Below are 26,643 nucleotides of genomic sequence, written 5' to 3'. Positions count from 1 at the left end.
TTGAAGTTCGGGACACTTTAGAAAGTCAAGGTTGCCTAGACGCATTTCCTTTTCTGATAACCTTCATACTTATTATGTTGCAGGCTAAAACTTGGAGAGGTGCTTCCCTTCTGGCAGGACAGGTAAGCAGTGACGCTGCTTCCCATGGTGTCTTTTGTTTGTAGGCAGGCTGCAGTCTCCGCTGACTAAATATTTACCTACTGTGTACCTCTAGAGATGAGAATCATTTGACGTCCCTCTTATGGCTAAACAACCTAGGCTTCATCTTGCCTCTTGCTGGTGGAACACTTGTTATGGCCCTGGCATTGTAGGGGACTTAGCTAGGTAGTCCCAACCCAAGCAAGTGACAAGGATACTACCTAATACCATTAGTATGTTGATGTGCATTTGGAAAACCATTAGTTGGGTGAAGTTATTGGACTATGTGACTTTCTTTTGTAGCTACCCTTGAAGCTTCCAATTCTAAATAATATATCCAGAAGTACTAAGAAAAGCCTTCTCCCAGCTCCTTCCCTTATGGACATTCAAGCTCAAAGAATTAAACTCTTCTTTCTGCCCTAACAGGTGTGGAACCCAAAGGAATATGATAGGGTGTTAGGAGTCTAGACCCCTAGAGCACAGAACAATAACCCTCACAAATTTCATCTATCCTTGATCCTCTGGCGTGGATACTAAGAGAGCCACCCATGCGTTTTCACGTCCTTGTAAGTAGCATGGAAACTTGCAATCTTGCCCTCTAAAATTCAGGTGAATGGCCATAAAGTTTTCGCAGCCCCAAACAGAGCTGACAATGAACCATAATTATTCTTTTTATAAATGATTATGGATTATGTTGAGCCAGAAATCTAGTTGTCCATTGTTGGAAAAATCAAAACAAAACAAAACAAAACGAAGAATATTTTTGGTATTAAATGCAATGCCTTCCTTCATCTTGGAAACTGGGTGGATTTGAGTTCATTTGAAGAAACATGACATGAGAGGTGATAAGAAGAGCAGGTTCAGGAATCAGGAACACAGAACCCAGCTCCTGTCCCTGTCAATGTCCTGTGGGATACCTGGAAATGTATATGGACCAAAATTTAGCTTGGCTTGTGTGTTCCAATTTGTTGTCCAAGGAAATATGGAACGAGCTGGTGGTCATGTGACATACATCACAAAATCCTCCAGAGCATTGACAATTGCAGGACAACTGGAAGGCTCAATACTGGGCACTGTAAGATGGAGAGGAACATACATGGAAGAAAGGAACAGGAGGAGGAATCCTAAAGTAGGGTTAAGAGGAAGAGCATAGAATCAAAACCGCAAATTAGGATGTTGAAAAAATCTTATCTAGATAGGAATAAAGTCATTTTGCTTACTTGAATGTTTTCTCTATTCTTACCAAAATCTCTGTTGTAAAGATTAAGTACATAATTTCAGGGAACATTCACAGCTACCCGATTTGGGGCCAGTGACACCCACCAAATGCAATGTTTTGACCTCTATTTTTCTCATATGGTGTCAGAGGGGAAAGGCTCTTCAATCCTGTCACTGTGTTTCCCCACCACCTTTGACAGAATGAGCTACATGCCTCCTGCACAGTTTTGAACTTCCTTGTCAAGGCCCAGGAGTCTAGCTCTCTGGGGTTTCACTTGGTAGGTGAAAACTCATGTGTTGAGCGAAGGCCTTTCTGGATCTATGATGACAACAGGTATCTGAGGACGTTGACTGACTTGAGCAGATGTGATCTGAGGTCCAGATATGAGGACCTCGTGAGACCCATGAGGATTTCAGAGCCTGCCTGGCACTCTTCCCTCTTCAGAGAGGATGAGAACTGTGCAGTTTGGCATCAGATTCTGAGATTTTTCGAAAAAGGCCTCATAACAGTACCCATACTTGGTTTGATACTTTCTTCATTGCTTTCTATTTTCAAAGAGATAGAAATGATTCCAATTGATAGGGAGACAGCCTTTACTATAGGAGTAGGCACATATATCAGGTAGAGATGACTGTAGGTGCAAATGATATACTCAAAAAATATCTAAGAACTGATGAATTCGAACGTGGTGCTCATTCCTAGTCTCGGTCGATGTACCCTTGCACATATGTGGTAAAGTGTCAGGAGCGGCTTTTATGGCTCATGCCAGTAGTCCCAAGAATATTGGAGGACAATGACTTCCCTCGCCCTTTACCCAAAGTTGTGTAAAGGCTGACGTATAACAAATAATTCCAGGATTATTCAATTTAGATAGAGGGAAAATTGAAATGGTCTTTCCTGTTGGAGGCTGGGTAAATTCTAGATAATAATGGCTAGGTGATAAGCCAGGGCACCTGTTTGAGACATTCCCTAGTTTTATTGGTGTTCTTCAATTATGTCTTAGCTGCCAAAATCTTCCAGAGCATGTTGTGTTTACCTATCTCTCTCTCTCTCGCATGGAAACCATCTCAGTTGATCCATCATGGAAATGACAACTGGGCTTTGCTTTCTGTTATTTCTTGTTGTTGTTTCTGTTTTCCACCTGCGTACATTCTTCCTCTTATTGCAGCTCTCACACAGATGCACATCATCTCTTCTAACAAAATTTGCGTGTTACCCAAGATCTATGAAAACAACTATTCCTTTAAAAAAAGAGGAAAGATATTTCTAAAGAACATGTTGCTAGCTGGTAGACCCACAGTCCTGATAATGGAGCAGACACGCTAACTCTCCAATGAAACAAGAACGAACCACACACTGAATCTTCTTAATATCCTCATGATGAACATAATTAATTCAGAACTGACACACACACACACACACATATATATAAATATATATATATATATATACATATATATATCTTACTACTAACAGACATTTAGGAAGCAGGAGGATAGGACTCTTGGTAACTCTTGCTGGATACACAATTTCTACAACCATGGTTGAAACTTGAATATCCAATCAAGGACATCATGTAATCTAAGATGTGTAGTACAACATACTCTATTAAAAAGCAACCCATGAGTATTTGACAACAGGCTAGTCAGTTAGTGCGTACAAAACATCTTCTTTTCATGAGATTTAACCTGAAGCATGGTAGATGATTCCAACGCTCTTCCAAGTGGAAGACTTGAGTTCCATGAATCGAGACATGGTAACATACATGTAGACAAAAAGGCACCTTTGGATTCCCCTCTCTTCCAAGATGAGGTTGCATGGCATGGAAGAAATCTAAAGTCAATTATGGAATACTCTGTTGGATAAACAAGGAAAGAATTCCATGCACAGAGCATAAATTTCAATGACACCCTGAAATCTCAAAGATACCATAGGGCTTACTGACTTTCACCTCTTTGCTACTTGTTCGTTTTTACTTTGAGAAACGAGGAGGAGTTAAGAATGACCATACTGCAATGCTATAGGCAGTGCCTCTTCTTTGCTTTGTTGAACTTCCTTGCTGCCCACTGAGAGGCGTCCACACTGTGTCTGCTGGCACTGGCAAAGATGCTCTCACAGACAGCTTTTGAGGAAGCCATCAGAAGAAGAAAATTTTTGCCACAGTGGCTAAAATCTGAGGGGATTGGAAGGGAGGAAATGAATTCAATAGTTGGTTCTGGGAAATACTGAACAGCTGGTAGACTTGAAGGTCGGGACACTTTAGAAAGTCAAGGTTGCCTAGACGCATTTCCTTTTCTGATAACCTTCATACTTATTATGTTGCAGGCTAAAACTTGGAGAGGTGCTTCCCTTCTGGCAGGACAGGTAAGCAGTGACGCTGCTTCCCATGGTGTCTTTTGTTTGTAGGCAGGCTGCAGTCTCGGCTGACTAAATATTTACCTACTGTGTACCTCTAGAGATGAGAATCATTTGACGTCCCTCTTATGGCTAAACAACCTAGGCTTCATCTTGCCTCTTGCTGGTGGAACACTTGTTATGGCCCTGGCATTGTAGGGGACTTAGCTAGGTAGTCCCAACCCAAGTAAGTGACAAGGATACTACCTAATACCATTAGTATGTTGATGTGCATTTGGAAAACCATTAGTTGGGTGAAGTTATTGGACTATGTGACTTTCTTTTGTAGCTACCCTTGAAGCTTCCAATTCTAAATAATATATCCAGAAGTACTAAGAAAAGCCTTCTCCCAGCTCCTTCCCTTATGGACATTCAAGCTCAAAGAATTAAACTCTTCTTTCTGCCCTGACAGGTGTGGAACCCAAAGGAAGATGATAGGGTGTTAGGAGTCTAGACCCCTAGAGCACAAAACAATAACCCTCACAAATTTCATCTATCCTTGATCCTCTGGCGTGGATACTAAGAGAGCAACCCATGCGTTTTCACGTCCTTGTAAGTAGCATGGAAACTTGCAATCTTGCCCTCTAAAATTCAGGTGAATTGCCATAAAGTTTTCGCAGCCCCAAACAGAGCTGACAATGAACCATAATTATTCTTTTTATAAATGATTATGGATTATGTTGAGCCAGAAATCTAGTTGTCCATTGTCAGAACAAAACAAAACAAAACGAAGAATATTTTTGGTATTAAATGCAATGCCTTCCTTCATCTTGGAAACTGGGTGGATTTGAGTTCATTTGAAGAAACATGACATGAGAGGTGATAAGAAGAGAAGGTTCAGGAATCAGGAACACAGAACCCAACTCCTGTCCCTGTCAATGTCCTGTGGGATACCTGGAAATGTAAATGGACCAAAATGTAGCTTGGCTTGTGTGTTCCAATTTGTTGTCCAAGGAAATATGGAACGAGCTGGTGGTCATGTGACATACATCACAAAATCCTCCAGAGCATTGACAATTGCAGGACAACTGGAAGGCTCAATACTGGGCACTGTAAGATGGAGAGGAACATACATGGAAGAAAGGAACAGGAGGAGGAATCCTAAAGTAGGGTTAAGAGGAAGAGCATAGAATCAAAACCGCAAATTAGGATGTTGACAAAATCTTATCTAGATAGGAACAAAGTCATTTTGCTTACTTGAATGTTTTCTCTATTCTTACCAAAATCTCTGTTGTAAAGATTAAGTACATAATTTCAGGGAACATTCACAGCTACCCGACTTGGGGCCAGTGACACCGACCAAATGCAATGTTTTGACCTCTATTTTTCTCATAAGGTGTCAGAGGGGAAAGGCTCTTCAATCCTGTCACTGTGTTTCCCCACCACCTTTGACAGAATGAGCTACATGCCTCCTGCATAGTTTTGAACTTTCTTGTCAAGGCCCAGGAGTCTAGCTCTCTGGGGTTTCACTTGGTAGGTGAAAACTCATGTGTTGAGCGAAGGCCTTTCTGGATCTATGATGACAACAGGTATCTGAGGACGTTGACTGACTTGAGCAGATGTAATCTGAGGTCCAGATATGAGGACCTCGTGAGACCCATGAGGATTTCAGAGCCTGCCTGGCACTCTTCCCTCTTCAGAGAGGATGAGAACTGTGCAGTTTGGCATCAGATTCTGAGATTTTTCGAAAAAGGCCTCATAACAGTACCCATACTTGGTTTGATACTTTCTTCATTGCTTTCTATTTTCAAAGAGATTGAAATGATTCCAAGTGATAGGGAGACAGCCTTTACTATAGGAGTAGGCACATATATCAGGTAGAGATGACTGTAGGTGCAAATGATATACTCAAAAAATATCTAAGAACTGATGAATTCGAACGTGGTGCTCATTCCTAGTTTCGGTCGATGTACCCTTGCACATATGTGGTAAAGTGTCAGGAGCGGATTTTATGGCTCATGCCAGTAGTCCCAAGAATATTGGAGGACAATGACTGCCCTCGCCCTTTACCCAAAGTTGTGTAAAGGCTGACGTATAACAAATAATTCCAGGATCATTCAATTTAGATAGAGGGAAAATTGAAATGGTCTTTCCTGTTGGAGGCTGGGTAAATTCTAGATAATAATGGCTAGGTGATAAGCCAGGGCACCTGTTTGAGACATTCAATAGTTTTATTGTTGTTCTTCAATTCTGTCTTAGCTGCCAAAATCTTCCAGAGCATGTTGTGTTTACCTATCTCTCTCTCTCGCATGGAAACCATCTCAGTGGATCCATCATGGAAATGACAATTGGGCTTTGCTTTCTGTTATTTCTTGTTGTTGTTTCTGTTTTCCACCTGTGTACATTCTTCCTCTTATTGCAGCTCTCACACAGATGCACATCATCTCTTCTAACAAAATTTGCGTGTTACCCAAGATCTATGAAAACAACTATTCCTTTAAAAAACAAGGAAAGATATTTCTAAAGAACATGTTGCTAGCTGGTAGACCCACAGTCCTGATAATGGAGCAGACACGCTAACTCTCCAATGAAACAAGAAAGAACTACACACTGAATCTTCTTAATATCCTCATGATGAACATAATTAATTCAGAACTGACACACACACACACACACACAGATATATATATATATATATATATATATATATATATATATATATATATATATATCTTACTACTAACAGACTTTTAGGAAGCAGGAGGATAGGACTCTTGGTAACTCTTGCTGGATACACAATTTCTACAACCATGGTTGAAACTTGAATATCCAATCAAGGAAATCATGTAATCTCAGATGTGTAGTACAACATATTCTATTAAAAAGCAACCCATGAGTATTTGACCACAGGCTAGTCAGTTAGTGCATACAAAACATCTTCTTTTCATCAGTTTTAACCTGAAGCATGGTAGATGATTCCAACGCTCTTCCAAGTGGAAGACTTGAGTTCCGTGAATTGAGACATGGTAACATACATGTAGACGAAAAGGCACCTTTGGATTCCGCTCTCATCCAAGATGAGGTTGCATGGCATGGAAGAAATCTATAGTAAATTATGGAATACTCTGTTGGATAAACAATGAAAGAATTCCATGCACAGAGGATAAATTTCAATGACACCCTGAAATATCAAAGATACCATAGGGCTTACTGACTTTCACCTCTGTGCAACTTGTTCGTTTTGACTTTGAGAAACGAGGAGGAGTTAAGAATGACCATACTGCAATGCTATAGGCAGTGCCTCTTCTTTGCTTTGTTGAACTTCCTTGCTGCCCACTGAGAGGCATCCATACTGTGTCTGCTGGCACTCGCAAAGATGCTCTCACAGACAGCTTTTGAGGAAGCCATCAGAAGAAGAGAAATTTTTGCCACAGTGGCTAAAATCTGAGGGGATTGGAAGGGAGGAAATGAATTCAATAGTTGGTTCTGGGAAATACTGAACGGCTGGCAGACTTGAAGGTCGGGAAACTTTAGAAAGTCAAGGTTGCCTAGACGCATTTCCTTTTCTGATAACCTTCATACTTATTATGTTGCAGGTTAAAACTTGGAGAGGTGCTTCCCTTCTGGCAGGACAGGTAAGCAGTGACGCTGCTTCCCATGGTGTCTTTTGTTTGTAGGCAGGCTGCAGTCTCGGCTGACTAAATATTTACCTACTGTGTACCTCTAGAGATGAGAATCATTTGACTTCCCGCTTATGGCTAAACAACCTAGGCTTCATCTTGCCTCTTGCTGGTGGAACACTTGTTATGGCCTTTGCATTGTAGGGGACTTAGCTAGGTAGTCCCAACCCAAGCAAGGATACTACCTATTACCATTAGCATGTTGAGGTGCATTTGGAAAACCAACAGTTGGGTGAAGTTATTGGCATATTTGACTTTCTTTTGAAGCTACCATTGAAGCTTCCAATTCTAAATAATATATCCAGAAATACTAAGATAAGTCTTTTCCCAGCTCCTTCCCTTATCGACATTCAAGCTCAAAGAATTAAACTCTTATTTCTGCCCTGGCAGGTTGGAACTCAAAGGAAGATGATAGGGTGTTAGGAGTCTAGCCCCCTAGAGCACAGAACAATAACCCTCACAAATTTCATCTATCCTTGTACCTCTGGCGTGGATACTAAGAGAGCGACCAATGTATTTTCAAGTCCTTGTAAGTAGAATGGAAACTTGCAATCTGCCCTCCAAAATTCAGGTGAATTGCCGTAAAGTTTTCGTAGCCCCAAACACAGCTGATAATGAACCATAATTATTCTTTTTATAAATGATTATGGATTATGTTGAGCCAGAAATCTAGTTTTCCATTGTCAGAAAAAAACAAAACAAAACAAAACTAAGAATATTTTTGGTATTAAATGCAATGCCTTCCTTCATCTTGGAAACTGGGTGGTTTTGAGTTCATTTGAAGAAACATGACATGAGAGGTGATAAGAAGAGCAGGTTCAGGAATCAGGCACACAGAATCCAACTCCTGTCCCTGTCAATGTCCTTTGGGATACCTGGTGATATATATGGATCAAAATGTAGCTTGGTTTCTCTGTTCCAGTTTGTGTCCAAGGAAATATGGAACGAGCTGGTGGTCATGTGACATACATCACAAAATCCTCCAGAGCATTGACAATTGCAGGACAACTGGAAGGCTCAATACTGGGCACTGAAAGATAGAGAGGAACATACATGGAAGACAGGGAACAGGAGGAAGAATCCTAAAGGAGGGTAAAGAGGAAGAGAATAGAATCAAAACCGCAAATTAGGATGTTGAAAAAATCTTATCTAGATAGGAACAAAGTCATTTTGCTTACTTGAATGTTTTCTCTATTCTTGCCAAAATCTCTGTTGTAAAGGTCAAGTACAGAAGTTCAGGGAACATTGAGAGGCACCCGATTTGGGGGCAGTGACTCCCACCGAATGCAATGTTTTGACCTCTATTTTTCTCATATGGGGTCAAAGGGGAAAGGCTCTTTAATCCTGTCCTCTGTGTTTCCCCACCACCTTTGATAGAATGAGCTACATGCCTCCTGCTCAGTTTTGAACTTCCTTGTCAAGGCCCAGGAGTCTAGCTCTCTGGGGTTTCATTTGGTAGGTGAAAACTCATGTGTTTATCAAAGGCCTTTCTGGATCTATGATGACAACAGGTATCTGAGGACGTTGACTGACTAGAACAGATGCGATATGAGGTCCAGATATGAGGTCCGTGTGAGACCCATGAGGATTTCAGAGTCTGCCTGGCACTCTTCCCTCTTCAGAGAGGATGAGAACTGTGCAGTTTGGCATCAGATTCTGAGATTTTTCGAAAAAGGCCTCATAACAGTACCCATACATGGTTTGATACATTCTTCATTGCGTTCTATTTTCCAAGAGATTGAAATGATTTCAAGTGATAGGGAGAGAGCCTTTACTATAGGAGTAGGCACATATATCAGGTAGAGATGACTGTAGGTGCAAATGACGTACTCAAAAACTATCTAGGAACTGATGAATTCGAACGTGCTGCTCATTCCTAGTCTCGGTCGATGTACCCTTGCACATATGTAGTAAAGTGTCAGGAGGGGATGTTATGGATCATGCCAGTAGTCCCAAGAATATTGGAGGACAATAACTGCCCTCGCCCTTTACCCAAAGTTGTGTAAAGGCTGACGTATAACAAATAATTCCAGGACCATTCAATTTATATAGAGGGAAATTTGAAATGATCTTTCCTGTTGGAGCCTGGGTAAATTCTAGATACTAATGGCTAGGTGATAAGCCAGGGCACCTGTTTGAGACATTCCCTAGTTTTATTGGTGTTCATCAAGTATGTCTTAGCTGCCAAAATATTCCAGAGCATGTTGTGTTTACCTATCTCTCTCTCGCATGGAAACCCTCTCAGTTGATCCATCATGAGAAATGACAATTGGGCTTTGCTTTCTGTTATTCGTTGTTTTTGTTTCTATTTTCCTCCTTGGTACATTCATCCTCTTATTGCTGCACTCACACAGATGCAAATCATCTCTTTTAACAAAATTTGCGTGTTACCCAATATCTATGAAAACAACTACTCCTTTAAAAAACAAAGGAAAGATACGTCTATAGAACATGTTGCTAGCTGGTAGACCCACAGTCCTGATAATGGAGCAGACACACTAACTCTCCAATGAAACAAGAAAGAACCACACACTGAATCTTCTTAATATCCTCATGATGAACACAATTAATTCAGAACTGACACACACACACACACACACATATATATAAATATATATATATATATATACATATATATATCTTACTACTAACAGACTTTTAGGAAGCAGGAGCATAGGACTTTTGGTAACACTTGCTGGATACACAATTTCTAAAGCCATGGTTGACGCTTGAATATCCAATCAAGGACATCATGTAATCTCAGATTTGTAGTACAACATACTCGATAAAAAGCAACCCATGAGTATTTGACCACGGGCTAGTCAGTTAGTGAGTAGAAAACATCTTCTTTTCATCAGATTTAACCTGAAGCATGGTAGATGATTCCAACTCTCTTCCAAGTGGAATACTTGAGTTCCATGAATCGATACATGGTAACATACATATAGACAAAAAGGCACCTTTGGAATCCCCTCTCTTCCAAGATGAGGTTGCATGGCAGGGAAGAAATCTAAAGTCAATTATGGAACACTCTGTTGGATAAACATGAGAGAATTCCATGCACAGAGGACAAATTTCAATGACACCCTGAAATCTCAAAGATACCATAGGGCTTACTGACTTTCACCTCTGTGCAACTTGTTCATTTTGACTTTGAGAAACCAGGAGTTAAGAATGACCATACTGTACAGTATGACTCATGGCTAATGCCCTGGTGGTAGCTCCAACAGCTGTCAGTGAGATGGTAGTAACAATGGTGGCTGTAGTTCCAAGATCCCTTTTCTGTCTGAAGAGAGTCATAGCGTGAGGGGCATCAATGGGCACAGGCACCCAGCGAGGCATGCGAGTAACCAGGGCATACCTAAATTTACTAGCATTCCAGCATTGGGCAAAAAAGCAAGTATCATTACCACAATTACTTGACTCTATCTGGCTAATAATGAATAAAAATGGGGGATATAGACAAACAGGTGTGGGCTTATAGGAAATATTATGAGAAGCCTTAACCCCTCGTTGGAACATCCTGCGTCAGTTCTAGAACTAGCAGTGGTGGTGTCCGAGGTCTGAGTAAGTTCAGGAGACCATTGCCCCCAGGGGCGAGACGTGCTCCATGCCAATTGACTAACTCCATGTTTTCCTCCAATTTTGAAATTCATTTAAGGTTATTAAATTATTTTTTTCCTTTTTTCTTAAATTTTTCATCAATTACACTTTATTCATTCTGCATCCCCCCATTAGCCCCTCCCTCCTCTCCTCCCAATCCTACCCTCCCTCCTCCCTCTGCTTGCATGCCACTCCCCAAGTCCACTAATAGGGGAGGATCTCCTCTCCTTTCTTATTGTAGTCTGTCAGTTCAGACCCTGAATAATCATTAAGCCAATGTAGCTCATGCCTTTGTTGTACATAAAGGAATTAATGCTCAACTAAAAGGAAGCTTGATGGTGTTCAATCAGAGGATTGACCTCTTGTAGGAGCAAATAGATACCCTATGGCAAATCGCTCAACCTGGCTGTCAATGAAAGTATGCTGGACTTTGTGTCACTAGCATACAACATGAGAATTTTTCCTGTGCTGCAAATCTGTCTAAACAATTGTCGAGCTATATTTTAGATAATTGGACTGGAGAATTCGATACTACGATGGAGCAGCTGAGAGTGGCCATTGTCACAGTAAATTCTACCAGAGTGGACGCAGGACTAGCCACAGGATTATCAACATGGATTGCTGCAGCAATGAACCATCTGAAGGAATGGGCGGGCATGGGAGTGTTAGCAGGCCTTCTGGTGTTGGTCTCCTTGGTTTGCCTGTGGTATATATGCAAGATTAGAGTCTCACAACAGTGTGTTGCAGCCATGATCATTCAGGCCTTTACAGCCATGAAGCAGGACATTCCCCCAAGCATGGTTGGATACCAGAAAAAGCTAAAATGATAAGCTCAGGATGCGAGGCTAAGCACTGCACTCAGGGTCAGCCGCTTTGGACCCAGAGAAGACCATGTCTGATTGGATGCAGGTTGATGCCCCAGGTCCCGCCTCTGAGAAAAAGGTATCGGACGGGTCTGATGCTCTTTGGGTGGATGACACCTAAATGAACATCTGTACAAAGTCCCAATTTATTTCTAATATCAGAGATCAGACCTCTACTCTTGCCTGATGCGTCTAAAACAAAAAGGGGGAACTGTAGAGAGCTGCGGAATGCTATGCCTTAAAGATGGAGCTGGTTTCCGCCTTTCACCTTCCTGATGGTGAGTGCTCTCTGTCACGAACAACTCCACATTTGGCTAAGGCCGAGGATCTGGCTTGCTTCCATGTATGTGGACCTATCTGCATTGCCCCCGTGGCACGCCTGGGTTGGCTACCCAGAGGCTATTTAAGCTGTGGGCTGACTTTCCCCAGGGCCCGAGGATTCTTCAATGTTCCTGAATAAACAGCATTGAAAAAAAAAAAAAAAAAAAGAATGACCATACTGCAATGCTATAGGCAGTGCCTCTTCTTTGCTTTGTCCAACTTCCCTGCTGCCCACTGAGAGGCGTCCACACTGTGTCTGCTGGCACTGGCAAAGATGCTCTCACAGACAGCTTCTGAGGAAGTCATCAGAAGAAGAGAAATCCTTGCCACAGTGGCTAAAATCTGAGGGGATTGGAAGGGAGGAAATGAATTCAATAGTGGGTTCTGGGAAAGACTGAAGTGCTGGCAGACTTGAAGGTCGGGACACTTTAGAAAGTCAAGGTTGCCTAGACGCATTTCCTTTTCTGATAACCTTCATACTTATTATGTTGCAGGCTAAAACTTGGAGAGGTGCTTCCCTTCTGGCAGGACAGGTAAGTGACGCTGCTTCCCATTGTGTCTTTTGTTTGTAGGCAGGCTGCATTCTCACCTGACTAAATATTTACCTACTGTGTACCACAAGAGATGAGAATTATTTAACGTCCCTCTCATGGCTAAACAACCTAGGCTTCGTCTTGCCTCTTGATGGTGGAACACTTGCTATGGCCCTGGCATTGTAGGGGACTTAGCTAGGTAGTCCCACCCCAAGCAAGTGACAAGGATATTACCTAATACCATTAGTATTTTGAGGTGCATTTGGAAAACCAACAGTTGGGTAAAGTTATTGGCATATTTGACTTTCTTTTGAAGCTACCATTGAAGCTTCCAATTCTAAAAAATATATCCAGAAGGACTAAGAAAAGCTTTCTCCCAGCTCCTTCCCTTATCGACATTCAAGCTCAAAGAATTAAACTCTTATTTCTGCCCTGACAGGTGTGGAACCCAAAGGAAGATGATAGGGTGTTAGGAGTCTAGACCCCTAGAGCACAGAACAATAACCCTCACAAATTTCATCTATCCTTGATCCTCTGGCGTGGATACTAAGAGAGCCACCCATGCGTTTTCACTTCCTTGTAAGTAGCATGGAAACATGCAATCTTGCCCTCTAAAATTCAGGTGAATTGCCATAAAGTTTTCGAAAACCCAAACAGAGCTGACAATGAACCATATTTATTCTTTTTATAAATGATTATGGATTATGTTGAGCCAGAAATCTAGTTCTGTCCATTGTCAGAACAAAACAAAACTAAGAATATTTTTGGTATTAAATGCAATGCCTTCCTTCATCTTGGAAACTGGGTGGGGTTGAGTTCATTTGAAGAAACATGACATGAGAGGTGATACGAAGAGAAGGTTCAGGAATCAGGCACACAGAACCCAACTCCTGTCCCTGTCAATGTCCTGTGGGATACCTGGTGATGTATATGGACCAAAATGTAGCTTGGCCTGTGTGTTGCTTTTTGTTGTCCAAGGAAATATGGAAGGAGCTGGTGGTCATGCGACATACATCACAAAATCCTCCAGAGCATTGACAATTGCAGGACAACTGGAAGGCTCAATACTGGGCACTGAAAGATGGAGAGGAACATACATGGAAGACAGGGAACAGGAGGAGGAAGTGTAAAGGCGGGTTAACATGAGGAGCATAGAATCGAAACCGCAAATTAGGATGTTGAAAAAATCTTATCTAGATAGGAAAAAAAGTCATTTTTCTTTCTTGAATGTTTTCTCTATTCTTACCAAATCTTTGTTGTAAAGATTAAATACATAAGTTCAGGGAACATTCACAGGTACCCGATTTGGGGCCAGTGACACCCACCAAAGGCAATGTGTTGACCTCTATTTTTCTCATATGGTGTCAAAGGGGAAAGGCTCTTTAATCCTGTCCTCTGTGTTTCCCCAGAACCTTTGACAGAATGAGCTACATGCCTCCTGTACAGTTTTGAACTTCCTTGTCAAGGCCCGGGAGTCTAGCTCTCTGGGGTTTCACTTGGTAGGTGAAAACTCATGTGTTGAGCGAAGGCCTTTCTGGATCTATGATGACAACAGGTCTCTGAGGACGTTGACTTACTTGAACAGATGCGATCTGAGGTCCAGATATGAGGTCCTCGTGATACCCATGAGGATTTCAGAGCCTGCCTTGCACTCTTCCCTTTTCAGAGAGGATGAGAACTGTGCAGTATGGCATCAGATTCTGAGATTTTTCGAAAAAGGCCTCATAACAGTACCCATACTTGGTTTGATACAATCTTCATTGCTTTCTATTTTCAAAGAGATAGCAATGATTCCAAGTGATAGGGAGACAACCTTTACTATAGGAGTAGGCACATATATCAGGTAGAGATGACTGTAGGTGCAAATGACGTACTCAAAAAATATGTAAGAACTGATGAATTATATGTAAGAACGTGCTGCTCATTCCTAGTCTCCGGCGATGTACCCTTGCACATATGTGGTAAAGTGTCAGGAGGGGAGGTTAGGGCTCATGCCAGTAGTCCCAAGAATATTGGAGGACAATGACTGCCCTCGAACTTTACCCAAAGTTGTGTAAAGGCTGACGTATAACTAATAATTAAAGGATCATTCAATTTATATAGAGGGAAAATTGAAATGGTCTTTCCTGTTGGAGGCTGGGTAAATTCTAGATAATAATGGCTAGGTGAGAAGCCAGGGCACCTGTTGGAGACATTCCCTAGTTTTATTGGTGTTCATCATTTATGTCTTAGCTGCCAAAATCTTCCAGAGCATGTTGTGTTTACCTATCTCTCTCTCGCATGGAAACCATCTCAGTTGATCCATCATGAGAAATGAAAATTGGGCTTTGCTTTCTGTTATTTGTTGTTGTTGTTTCTGTTTTCCTCCTGGGTACATTCATCCTCTTATTGCCACTCTCACACAGATGCAAATCATCTATTCTAACAAAATTTGCGTGTTACCCAAGATCTATGAAAACAACTAATCCTTTATGAAATAAGGAAAGATATTTCTAAAGAACATGTTGCTAGCTGGTAGATCCACAATCCTGATAATGGATCAGACGTGCTAACTCTCCAATGAAACAAGAAAGAACCACACCCTGAATATTCTTAACATCCTCATGATGAACACAATTAATTCAGAACTGACACACACATATATGTATATATATATATATATATATATATATATATATATATATATATATATATATATATCTTGCTACTAAGAGACTTTTACGAAGCTGGAGTATAGGACTCTTGGTAACACTTGCTGGATACACAATTACTAAAGCCATGGTTGAAGCTTGAATATCCAATGAAGGACATCATGTAATATCAGATGTGTAGTACAACATACTCGATAAAAAGCAACCCATTGTATTTGACCACGGGGTAGTCAGTTAGTGCGTGGAAAACATCTTCTTTTCATAAGATTTAACCTGAAGCATGGTAGATGATTCCAACGCTCTTCCAAGTGGAAGACTTCAGTTCCATGAATCGAGACATGGTAACATACATGTAGACAAAAAGGTACCTTTGGATTCCCCTCTCTTCCAAGATGAGGTTGCATGGCAGGGAAGAAATCTAAAGTCAATTATGGAACACTCTGTTGAATAAACAAGGAGAGAATTCCATGCACAGAGGACAAATTTCAATGACACCCTGAAATCTCAAAGATACCATTGGGCTTACTGACTTTCACCTCTGTGCAACTTGGTCGTTTTGACTTTTAGAAAGGAGGAGTTAAGAATGACCATACTGCAATGCTATACTCACTGCTTCTTCTTTGCTTTGTCCAACTTCCTCGCTGCCCACTGAGAGGCGTCCACACTGTGCCTGCTGGCACTGGCAAAGATGCACTCACAGACAGCTTCTGAGGAAGTCATCAGAAGAAGAGAAATCCTTGCCACAGTGGCTAAAATCTGAGGGGATTGGAAGGGAGGAAATGAATTCAATAGTGGGTTCTGGGAAAGACTCAACTCCTGGCAGACTTGAAGGTCGGGACACTTTAGAAAGTCAAGGTTGCCTAGACGCATTTCCTTTTCTGATAACCTTCATACTTATTATGTTGCAGGCTAAAACTTGGAGAGGTGCTTCCCTTCTGGCAGGACAGGTAAGTGACGCTGCTTCCCATTGTGTCTTTTGTTTGTAGACAGGCTGCATTCTCGCCTGACTAAATATTTACCTACTGTGTACCACAAGAGATGAGATTTATTTAACGTCCCTCTCATGGCTAAACAACCTAGGCTTCGTCTTGCCTCTTGATGGTGGAACACTTGCTATGGCCCTGGCATTGTAGGGGACTTAGCTAGGTAGTCCCAACCCAAGCAAGTGACAAGGATACTACCTAATACCATTAGTATTTTGAGGTGCATTTGGAAAACCAACAGTTGGGTGAAGTTATTGGCATATTTGACTATCATTTGAAGCTACCATTGAAGCTTCCAATTCTAAATAATATATCCAGAAGTACTAAGAAAAGCCTTCTCCCAGCTCCTTCCCTTATGGACATTCAAGCTCAAAGAATTAAACTCTTCTTTCTGCCTTGACAGGTGTGGAACCCAAAGGAAGATGATTGGGTGTTAGGAGTCTAGACCCGTAGAGCACAGAACAATAACCCTCACAAATTTCATCTATCCTTGATCCTCTGGCGTGGATACTAAGAGAGCCACCCATGCGTTTTCACTTCCTTGTAAGTAGCATGGAAACATGCAATCTTGCCCTCTAAAATTCAGGTGAATTGCCATAAAGTTTTCGAAAACCCAAACAGAGCTGACAATGAACCGTATTTATTCTTTTTATAAATGATTATGGATTATGTTGAGCCAGAAATCTAGTTGTCCATTGTCAGAACAAAACAAAACAAAACTAAGAATATTTTTGGTATTAAATGCAATGCCTTCCTTCATCTTGGAACCTGTGTGGTGTTGAGTTCATTTGAAGAAACATGACATCAGAGGTGATAAGAAGAGAAGGTTCAGGAATCAGGCACACAGAACCCAACTCCTGTCCCTGTCAATGTCCTGTGGGATACCTGGTGATGTATATGGACCAAAATATAGCTTGGCCTGTGTGTTGCTTTTTGTTGTCCAAGGAAATATGGAAGGAGCTGGTGGTCATGGGACATACATCACAAAATCCTCCAGAGCATTGACAATTGCAGGACAACTGGAAGGCTCAATACTGTGCACTGTAAGATGGAGAGGAACATACATGGAAGACAGGGAACCTGAGGAGGAAGTGTAAAGGCGGGTTAACATGACGAGCATAGAATCAAAACCGCAAATTAGGATGTTGAAAAATCTTATCTAGATAGGAAAAAAAGTCATTTTGCTTTCTTGAATGTTTTCTCTCTTCTTACCAAATCTTTGTTGTAAAGATTAAATACATAAGTTCAGGGAACATTCACAGGTACCCGATTTGGGGCCAGTGACACCCACCAAAGGCAATGTGTTGACCTCTATTTTTCTCATATGGTGTCAAAGGGGAAAGGCTCTTTAATCCTGTCCTCTGTGTTTCCCCAGAACCTTTGACAGAATGAGCTACATGCCTCCTGCACAGTTTTGAACTTCCTTGTCAAGGCCCAGGAGTCTAGCTCTCTGGGGTTTCACTTGGTAGGTGAAAACTCATGTGTTGAGCGAAGGCCTTTCTGGATCTATGATGACAACAGGTCTCTGAGGACGTTGACTGACTTGAACAGATGCGATCTGAGGTCCAGATATGAGGTCCTCGTAAGACCGATGAGGAGTTCAGAGCCTGCCTTGCACTCTTCCCTCTTCAGAGAGGATGAGAACTGTGCAGTATGGCATCAGATTCTGAGATTTTTCGAAAAAGGCCTCATAACAATACCCATACTTGGTTTGATACAATCTTCATTGCTTTCTATTTTCAAAGAGATAGAAATGATTCCAAGTGATAGGGAGACAACCTTTACTATAGGAGTAGGCACATATATCAGGTAGAGATGACTGTAGGTGCAAATGACGTACTCAAAAAATATGTAAGAACTGATGAATTAGAACGTGCTGCTCATTCCTAGTCTCCGGCGATGTACCCTTGCACATATGTGGTAAAGTGTCAGGCTGGGAGGTTAGAGCTCATGCCAGTAGTCCCAAGAATATTGGAGGACAATGACTGCCCTCGCACTTTTCCCAAAGTTGTGTAAAGGCTGACGTATAAGTAATAATTAAAGGATCATTCAATTTATATAGAGGGAAAATTGAAATGGTCTTTCCTGTTGGAGGCTGGGTAAATTCTAGATAATAATGGCTAGGTGAGAAACCAGGGCACCTGTTTGAGACATTCCCTAGTTTTATTGGTGTTCATCATTTATGTCTTAGCTGCCAAAATCTTCCAGAGCATGTTGTGTTTACCTATCTCTTTCTCGCATGGAAACCATCTCAGTTGATCCATCATGAGAAATGACAATTGGGCTTTGTTTTCTGTTACTTGTTGTTGTTGTTTTTCTTTTCCTCCTGGGTACATTCATCCTCTTATTGCCGCTCTCACACAGATGCAAATCATCTATTCTAACAAAATTTGGGTGTTACCCAAGATCTATGAAAACAACTATTCCTTTATGAAACAAGGAAAGATATTTCTAAAGAACATGTTGCTAGCTGGTAGACCCACAATCCTGATAATGGATCAGATGCGCTAACTCTTCAATGAAACAAGAAAGAACCACACACTGAATCTTCTTAACTTCCTCATGATGAACACAATTAATTCAGAACTGACACACACATATATGTATGTATATATATATATATATATATATATATATATATATATATCTTACTACTAACAGACTTTTACGAAGCTGTAGCATAGGACTCTTGGTAACACTTGCTGGATACACAATTTCTAAAGCCATGTTTGAAGCTTGAATATCCAATCAAGGACATCATGTAATCTCAGATGTGTAGTACAACATTCTCGATAAAAAGCAACCCATGTGTATTTGACCACGGGCTAGTCAGTTAGTGCGTAGAAAACATCTTCTTTTCATCAGATTTAACCTGAAGCATGGTAGATGATTCCCACGCTCTTCCAAGTGGAAGACTTGAGTTTTTATGAATCGAGACATGGTAACATACATGTAGACAAAAAGGTACCTTTCGATTCCCCTCTCTTCCAAGATGAGGTTGCATGGCAGGGAAGAAATCTAAAGTCAATTATGGAACACTCTGTTGGATAAACAAGGAGAGAATTCCATACACAGAGGACAAATTTCAATGACACCCTGAAATCTCAAAGATACCATTGGGCTTACTGACTTTCACCTCTCTGCAACTTGGTCGTTTTGACTTTGAGAAAGGAGGAGTTAAGAATGACCATACTGCAATGCTATACTCACTGCTTCTTCTTTGCTTTGTCCAACTTCCTCGCTGCCCACTGAGAGGCGTCCACACTGTGCCTGCTGGCACTGGCAAAGATGCTCTCACAGACAGCTTCTGAGGAAGTCATCAGAAGAAGAGAAATCCTTGCCACAGTGGCTAAAATCTGAGGGGATTTGAAGGGAGGAAATTAATTCAATAGTTGGTTCTGGGAAAGACTGAACTGCTGGCAGACTTGAGGGTCGGGACACTTTAGAAAGTCAAGGTTGCCTAGACGCATTTCATTTTCTGATAACCTTCATACTTATTATGTTGCAGGCTAAAACTTAGAGAGGTGCTTCCCTTCTGGCAGGACAGGTAAGTGACGCTGCTTCCCATTGTGTCTTTTGTTTGTAGACAGGCTGCATTCTCGCCTGACGAAATATTTACCTACTGTGTACCACAAGAGATGAGATTTATTTAACGTCCCTCTCATGGCTAAACAACCTAGGCTTCATCTTGCCTATTGATGGTGGAACACTTGCTATGGCCCTGGCATTGTAGGGGACTTAGCTAGGTAGACCAAACCCAAGCAAGTGACAAGGATACTAACTAATACCATTAGTATTTTGAGGTGCATTTGGAAAACCAACAGTTGGGTGAAGTTATTGGCATATTTGACTTTTTTTGAAGCTACCATTGAAGCTTCCAATTCTAAATAATATATCCAGAAGTAGTAAGAAAAGCCTTCTCCCAGCTCCTTCCCTTATCGACATTCAAGCTCAAAGAATTAAACTTTTATTTCTGCCCTGACAGGTGTGGAACCCAAAGGAAGATGATAGGGTGTTAGGAGTCTAGACCCCTAGAGCACAGAACAATAACCCTCACAAATTTCATCTATCATTGATCCTCTGGAGTGGATACTAAGAGAGCAACCCATGCGTTTTCACTTCCTTGTAAGTAGCATGGAAACATGCAATCTTGCCCTCTAAAATTCAGGTGAATTGCCATAAAGTTTTCAAAAACCCAAACAGAGCTGACAATGAACCATATTTATTCTTTTTATAAATGATTATGGATTATGTTGAGCCAGAAATCTAGTTGTCCATTGTCAGAACAAAACAAAACAAAACTAAGAATATTTGTGGTATTAAATGCAATGCCTTCCTTCATCTTGGAACTTGGGTGGTGTTGAGTTCATTTGAAGAAACATGACATGAGAGGTGATAAGAAGAGAAGGTTCAGGAATCAGGCACACAGAACCCAACTCCTGTCCCTGTCAATGTCCTGTGGGATACCTGGTGATGTATATGGACCAAAATATAGCTTGGCCTGTGTGTTGCTTTTTGTTGTCCAAGGAAATATGGAAGGAGCTGGTGGTCATGGGACATACATCACAAAATCCTCCAGAGCATTGACAATTGCAGGACAACTGGAAGGCTCAATACTGTGCACTGTAAGATGGAGAGGAACATACATGGAAGACAGGGAACCTGAGGAGGATGTGTAAAGGCGGGTTAACATGACGAGCATTGAATCAAAACCGCAAATTAGGATGTTGAAAAATCTTATCTAGATAGGAAAAAAGTCATTTTGCTTTCTTGAATGTTTTCTCTATTCTTACCAAATCTTTGTTGTAAAGATTAAATACATAAATTCAAGGAACATTCACAGGTACCCGATTTGGGGCCAGTGACACCCACCAAAGGCAATGTGTTGACCTCTATTTTTCTCATATGGTGTCAAAGGGGAAAGGCTCTTTAATCCTGTCCTCTGTGTTTCCCCAAAACCTTTGACAGAATGAGCTACATGCCTCCTGCACAGTTTTGAACTTCCTTGTCAAGGCCCAGGAGTCTAACTCTCTGGGATTTCACTTGGTAGGTGAAAACTCATGTGTTGAGCGAAGGCCTTTCTGGATCTATGATGACAACAGGTCTCTGAGGACGTTGACTGACTTGAACAGATGCGATCTGAGGTCCAGATATGAGGTCCTCGTGAGACCCATGAGGAGTTCAGAGCCTGCCTTGCACTCTTCCCTCTTCAGAGAGGATGAGAACTGTGCAGTATGGCATCAGATTCTGAGATTTTTCGAAAAAGGCCTCATAACAATACCCATACTTGGTTTGATACAATCTTCATTGCTTTCTATTTTCAAAGAGATAGAAATGATTCCAAGTGATAGGGAGACAACCTTTACTATAGGAGTAGGCACATATATCAGGTAGAGATGACTGTAGGTGCAAATGACGTACTCAAAAAATATGTAAGAACTGATGAATTAGAACGTGCTGCTCATTCCTAGTCTCCGGCGATGTACCCTTGCACATATGTGGTAAAGTGTCAGGCTGGGAGGTTAGGGCTCATGCCAGTAGTCCCAAGAATATTGGAGGACAATGACTGCCCTCGCACTTTTCCCAAAGTTGTGAAAAGGCTGATGTATAACTAATAATTAAAGGATCATTCAATTTATATAGAGGGAAAATTGAAATGGTCTTTCCTGTTGGAGGCTGGGTAAATTCTAGATAATAATGGCTAGGTGAGAAACCAGGGCACCTGTTTGAGACATTCCCTAGTTTTATTGGTGTTCATCATTTATGTCTTAGCTGCCAAAATCTTCCAGAGCATGTTGTGTTTACCTATCTCTTTCTCGCATGGAAACCATCTCAGTTGATCCATCATGAGAAATGACAATTGGGCTTTGCTTTCTGTTACTTGTTGTTGTTGTTTTTCTTTTCCTCCTGGGTACATTCATCCTCTTATTGCCGCTCTCACACAGATGCAAATCATCTATTCTAACAAAATTTGCGTGTTACCCAAGATCTATGAAAACAACTATTCCTTTATGAAACAAGGAAAGATATTTCTAAAGAACATGTTGCTAGCTGGTAGACCCACAATCCTGATAATGGATCAGATGCGCTAACTCTTCAATGAAACAAGAAAGAACCACACACTGAATCTTCTTAACTTCCTCATGATGAACACAATTAATTCAGAACTGACACACACATATATGTATATATATATATATATATATATATATATATATATATATATCTTACTACTAACAGACTTTTAGGAAGCTGTAGCATAGGACTCTTGGTAACACTTGCTGGATACACAATATCTAAATCCATGTTTGAAGCTTGAATATCCAATCAAGGACATCATGTAATCTCAGATGTGTAGTACAACATACTCAATAAAAAGCAACCCATGTGTATTTGACCACGGGCTAGTCAGTTAGTGCGTAGAAAACATCTTCTTTTCATCAGATTTAACCTGAAGCATGGTAGATGATTCCAACGCTCTTCCAAGTGGAAGACTTGAGTTTTTATGAATCGAGACATGGTAACATACATGTAGACCAAAAGGTACCTTTGGATTCCCCTCTCTTCCAAGATGAGGTTGCATGGCAGGGAAGAAATCTAAAGTCAATTATGGAACACTCTGTTGGATAAACAAGGAGAGAATTCCATGCACAGAGGACAAATTTCAATGACACCCTGAAATCTCAAAGATACCATTGGGCTTACTGACTTTCACCTCTGTGCAACTTGGTCGTTTTGACTTTGAGAAAGGAGGAGTTAAGAATGACCATACTGCAATGCTATACTCACTGCTTCTTCTTTGCTTTGTCCAACTTCCTCGCTGCCCACTGAGAGGCGTCCACACTGTGCCTGCTGGCACTGGCAAAGATGCTCTCACAGACAGCTTCTGAGGAAGTCATCAGAAGAAGAGAAATCCTTGCCACAGTGGCTAAAATCTGAGGGGATTTGAAGGGAGGAAATTATTTCAATAGTTGGTTCTGGGAAAGACTGAACTGCTGGCAGACTTGAGGGTCGGGACACTTTAGAAAGTCAAGGTTGCCTAGACGCATTTCATTTTCTGATAACCTTCATACTTATTATGTTGCAGGCTAAAACTTAGAGAGGTGCTTCCCTTCTGGCAGGACAGGTAAGTGACGCTGCTTCCCATTGTGTCTTTTGTTTGTAGACAGGCTGCATTCTCGCCTGACGAAATATTTACCTACTGTGTACCACAAGAGATGAGATTTATTTAACGTCCCTCTCATGGCTAAACAACCTAGGCTTCATCTTGCCTATTGATGGTGGAACACTTGCTATGGCCCTGGCATTGTAGGGGACTTAGCTAGGTAGACCAAACCCAAGCAAGTGACAAGGATACTAACTAATACCATTAGTATTTTGAGGTGCATTTGGAAAACCAACAGTTGGGTGAAGTTATTGGCATATTTGACTTTCTTTTGAAGCTACCATTGAAGCTTCCAATTCTAAATAATATATCCAGAAGTAGTAAGAAAAGCCTTCTCCCAGCTCCTTCCCTTATCGACATTCAAGCTCAAAGAATTAAACTTTTATTTCTGCCCTGACAGGTGTGGAACCCAAAGGAAGATGATAGGGTGTTAGGAGTCTAGACCCCTAGAGCACAGAACGATAACCCTCACAAATTTCATCTATCATTGATCCTCTGGAGTGGATACTAAGAGAGCAACCCATGCGTTTTCACTTCCTTGTAAGTAGCATGGAAACATGCAATCTTGCCCTCTAAAATTCAGGTGAATTGCCATAAAGTTTTCAAAAACCCAAACAGAGCTGACAAGGAACCATATTTATTCTTTTTATAAATGATTATGGATTATGTTGAGCCAGAAATCTAGTTGTCCATTGTCAGAACAAAACAAAACAAAACTAAGAATATTTTTGGTATTAAATGCAATGGCTTCCTTCATCTTGGAACCTGGGTGGTGTTGAGTTCATTTGAAGAAACATGACATGAGAGGTGATAAGAAGAGAAGGTTCAGGAATCAGGCACACAGAACCCAACTCCTGTCCCTGTCAATGTCCTGTGGGATACCTGGTGATGTATATGGACCAAAATATAGCTTGGCCTGTGTGTTGCTTTTTGTTGTCCAAGGAAATATGGAAGGAGCTGGTGGTCATGGGACATACATCACAAAATCCTCCAGAGCATTGACAATTGCAGGACAACTGGAAGGCTCAATACTGTGCACTGTAAGATGGAGAGGAACATACATGGAAGACAGGGAACCTGAGGAGGATGTGTAAAGGCGGGTTAACATGACGAGCATTGAATCAAAACCGCAAATTAGGATGTTGAAAAATCTTATCTAGATAGGAAAAAAGTCATTTTGCTTTCTTGAATGTTTTCTCTATTCTTACCAAATCTTTGTTGTAAAGATTAAATACATAAATTCAAGGAACATTCACAGGTACCCGATTTGGGGCCAGTGACACCCACCAAAGGCAATGTGTTGACCTCTATTTTTCTCATATGGTGTCAAAGGGGAAAGGCTCTTTAATCCTGTCCTCTGTGTTTCCCCAAAACCTTTGACAGAATGAGCTACATGCCTCCTGCACAGTTTTGAACTTCCTTGTCAAGGCCCAGGAGTCTAACTCTCTGGGATTTCACTTGGTAGGTGAAAACTCATGTGTTGAGCGAAGGCCTTTCTGGATCTATGATGACAACAGGTCTCTGAGGACGTTGACTGACTTGAACAGATGCGATCTGAGGTCCAGATATGAGGTCCTCGTGAGACCCATGAGGAGTTCAGAGCCTGCCTTGCACTCTTCCCTCTTCAGAGAGGATGAGAACTGTGCAGTATGGCATCAGATTCTGAGATTTTTCGAAAAAGGCCTCATAACAATACCCATACTTGGTTTGATACAATCTTCATTGCTTTCTATTTTCAAAGAGATAGAAATGATTCCAAGTGATAGGGAGACAACCTTTACTATAGGAGTAGGCACATATATCAGGTAGAGATGACTGTAGGTGCAAATGACGTACTCAAAAAATATGTAAGAACTGATGAATTAGAACGTGCTGCTCATTCCTAGTCTCCGGCGATGTACCCTTGCACATATGTGGTAAAGTGTCAGGCTGGGAGGTTAGGGCTCATGCCAGTAGTCCCAAGAATATTGGAGGACAATGACTGCCCTCGCACTTTTCCCAAAGTTGTGAAAAGGCTGATGTATAACTAATAATTAAAGGATCATTCAATTTATATAGAGGGAAAATTGAAATGGTCTTTCCTGTTGGAGGCTGGGTAAATTCTAGATAATAATGGCTAGGTGAGAAACCAGGGCACCTGTTTGAGACATTCCCTAGTTTTATTGGTGTTCATCATTTATGTCTTAGCTGCCAAAATCTTCCAGAGCATGTTGTGTTTACCTATCTCTTTCTCGCATGGAAACCATCTCAGTTGATCCATCATGAGAAATGACAATTGGGCTTTGCTTTCTGTTACTTGTTGTTGTTGTTTTTCTTTTCCTCCTGGGTACATTCATCCTCTTATTGCCGCTCTCACACAGATGCAAATCATCTATTCTAACAAAATTTGCGTGTTACCCAAGATCTATGAAAACAACTATTCCTTTATGAAACAAGGAAAGATATTTCTAAAGAACATGTTGCTAGCTGGTAGACCCACAATCCTGATAATGGATCAGATGCGCTAACTCTTCAATGAAACAAGAAAGAACCACACACTGAATCTTCTTAACTTCCTCATGATGAACACAATTAATTCAGAACTGACACACACATATATGTATATATATATATATATATATATATATATATATATATATATATATATATATCTTACTACTAACAGACTTTTAGGAAGCTGTAGCATAGGACTCTTGGTAACACTTGCTGGATACACAATATCTAAATCCATGTTTGAAGCTTGAATATCCAATCAAGGACATCATGTAATCTCAGATGTGTAGTACAACATACTCAATAAAAAGCAACCCATGTGTATTTGACCACGGGCTAGTCAGTTAGTGCCTAGAAAACATCTTCTTTTCATCAGATTTAACCTGAAGCATGGTAGATGATTCCAACGCTCTTCCAAGTGGAAGACTTGAGTTTTTATGAATCGAGACATGGTAACATACATGTAGACCAAAAGGTACCTTTGGATTCCCCTCTCTTCCAAGATGAGGTTGCATGGCAGGGAAGAAATCTAAAGTCAATTATGGAACACTCTGTTGGATAAACAAGGAGAGAATTCCATGCACAGAGGACAAATTTCAATGACACCCTGAAATCTCAAAGATACCATTGGGCTTACTGACTTTCACCTCTGTGCAACTT

The 26,643-nt window shown here is 41.0% G+C and overlaps 7 non-coding genes across 7 annotated transcripts; all 7 read left to right on the top strand.

The window, feature by feature from the left end:
- The first annotated feature begins 1,671 nt into the window (after positions 1-1,671).
- Positions 1,672-1,736, top strand: LOC132647717 (small nucleolar RNA SNORD109A). Its single transcript, XR_009586061.1, has one exon. It is a non-coding gene; the product is annotated as a small nucleolar RNA SNORD109A (small nucleolar RNA).
- Positions 1,737-5,261: 3,525 nt separating this feature from the next.
- Positions 5,262-5,326, top strand: LOC132647654 (small nucleolar RNA SNORD109A). The gene has a single exon (XR_009586000.1). It is a non-coding gene; the product is annotated as a small nucleolar RNA SNORD109A (small nucleolar RNA).
- Positions 5,327-8,863: 3,537 nt separating this feature from the next.
- Positions 8,864-8,928, top strand: LOC132647335 (small nucleolar RNA SNORD109A). The gene has a single exon (XR_009585703.1). It is a non-coding gene; the product is annotated as a small nucleolar RNA SNORD109A (small nucleolar RNA).
- A 5,299-nt stretch (positions 8,929-14,227) lies between these two features.
- On the top strand, positions 14,228-14,292 carry LOC132647399 (small nucleolar RNA SNORD109A). The gene has a single exon (XR_009585767.1). It is a non-coding gene; the product is annotated as a small nucleolar RNA SNORD109A (small nucleolar RNA).
- Positions 14,293-17,827: 3,535 nt separating this feature from the next.
- On the top strand, positions 17,828-17,892 carry LOC132647917 (small nucleolar RNA SNORD109A). The gene has a single exon (XR_009586258.1). It is a non-coding gene; the product is annotated as a small nucleolar RNA SNORD109A (small nucleolar RNA).
- A 3,516-nt stretch (positions 17,893-21,408) lies between these two features.
- LOC132647916 (small nucleolar RNA SNORD109A) lies at positions 21,409-21,473 on the top strand. The gene has a single exon (XR_009586257.1). It is a non-coding gene; the product is annotated as a small nucleolar RNA SNORD109A (small nucleolar RNA).
- A 3,515-nt stretch (positions 21,474-24,988) lies between these two features.
- LOC132647915 (small nucleolar RNA SNORD109A) lies at positions 24,989-25,053 on the top strand. Its single transcript, XR_009586256.1, has one exon. It is a non-coding gene; the product is annotated as a small nucleolar RNA SNORD109A (small nucleolar RNA).
- Positions 25,054-26,643: the final 1,590 nt, after the last annotated feature.

The sequence above is a fragment of the Meriones unguiculatus genome, chromosome 14, assembly GCF_030254825.1.
Source record: "Meriones unguiculatus strain TT.TT164.6M chromosome 14, Bangor_MerUng_6.1, whole genome shotgun sequence".
NCBI lineage: Eukaryota > Metazoa > Chordata > Mammalia > Rodentia > Muridae > Meriones > Meriones unguiculatus.
The sequence above is the reverse complement of the archived record's forward strand: the minus strand, read 5'-3'. Positions and strand labels throughout refer to the sequence as shown.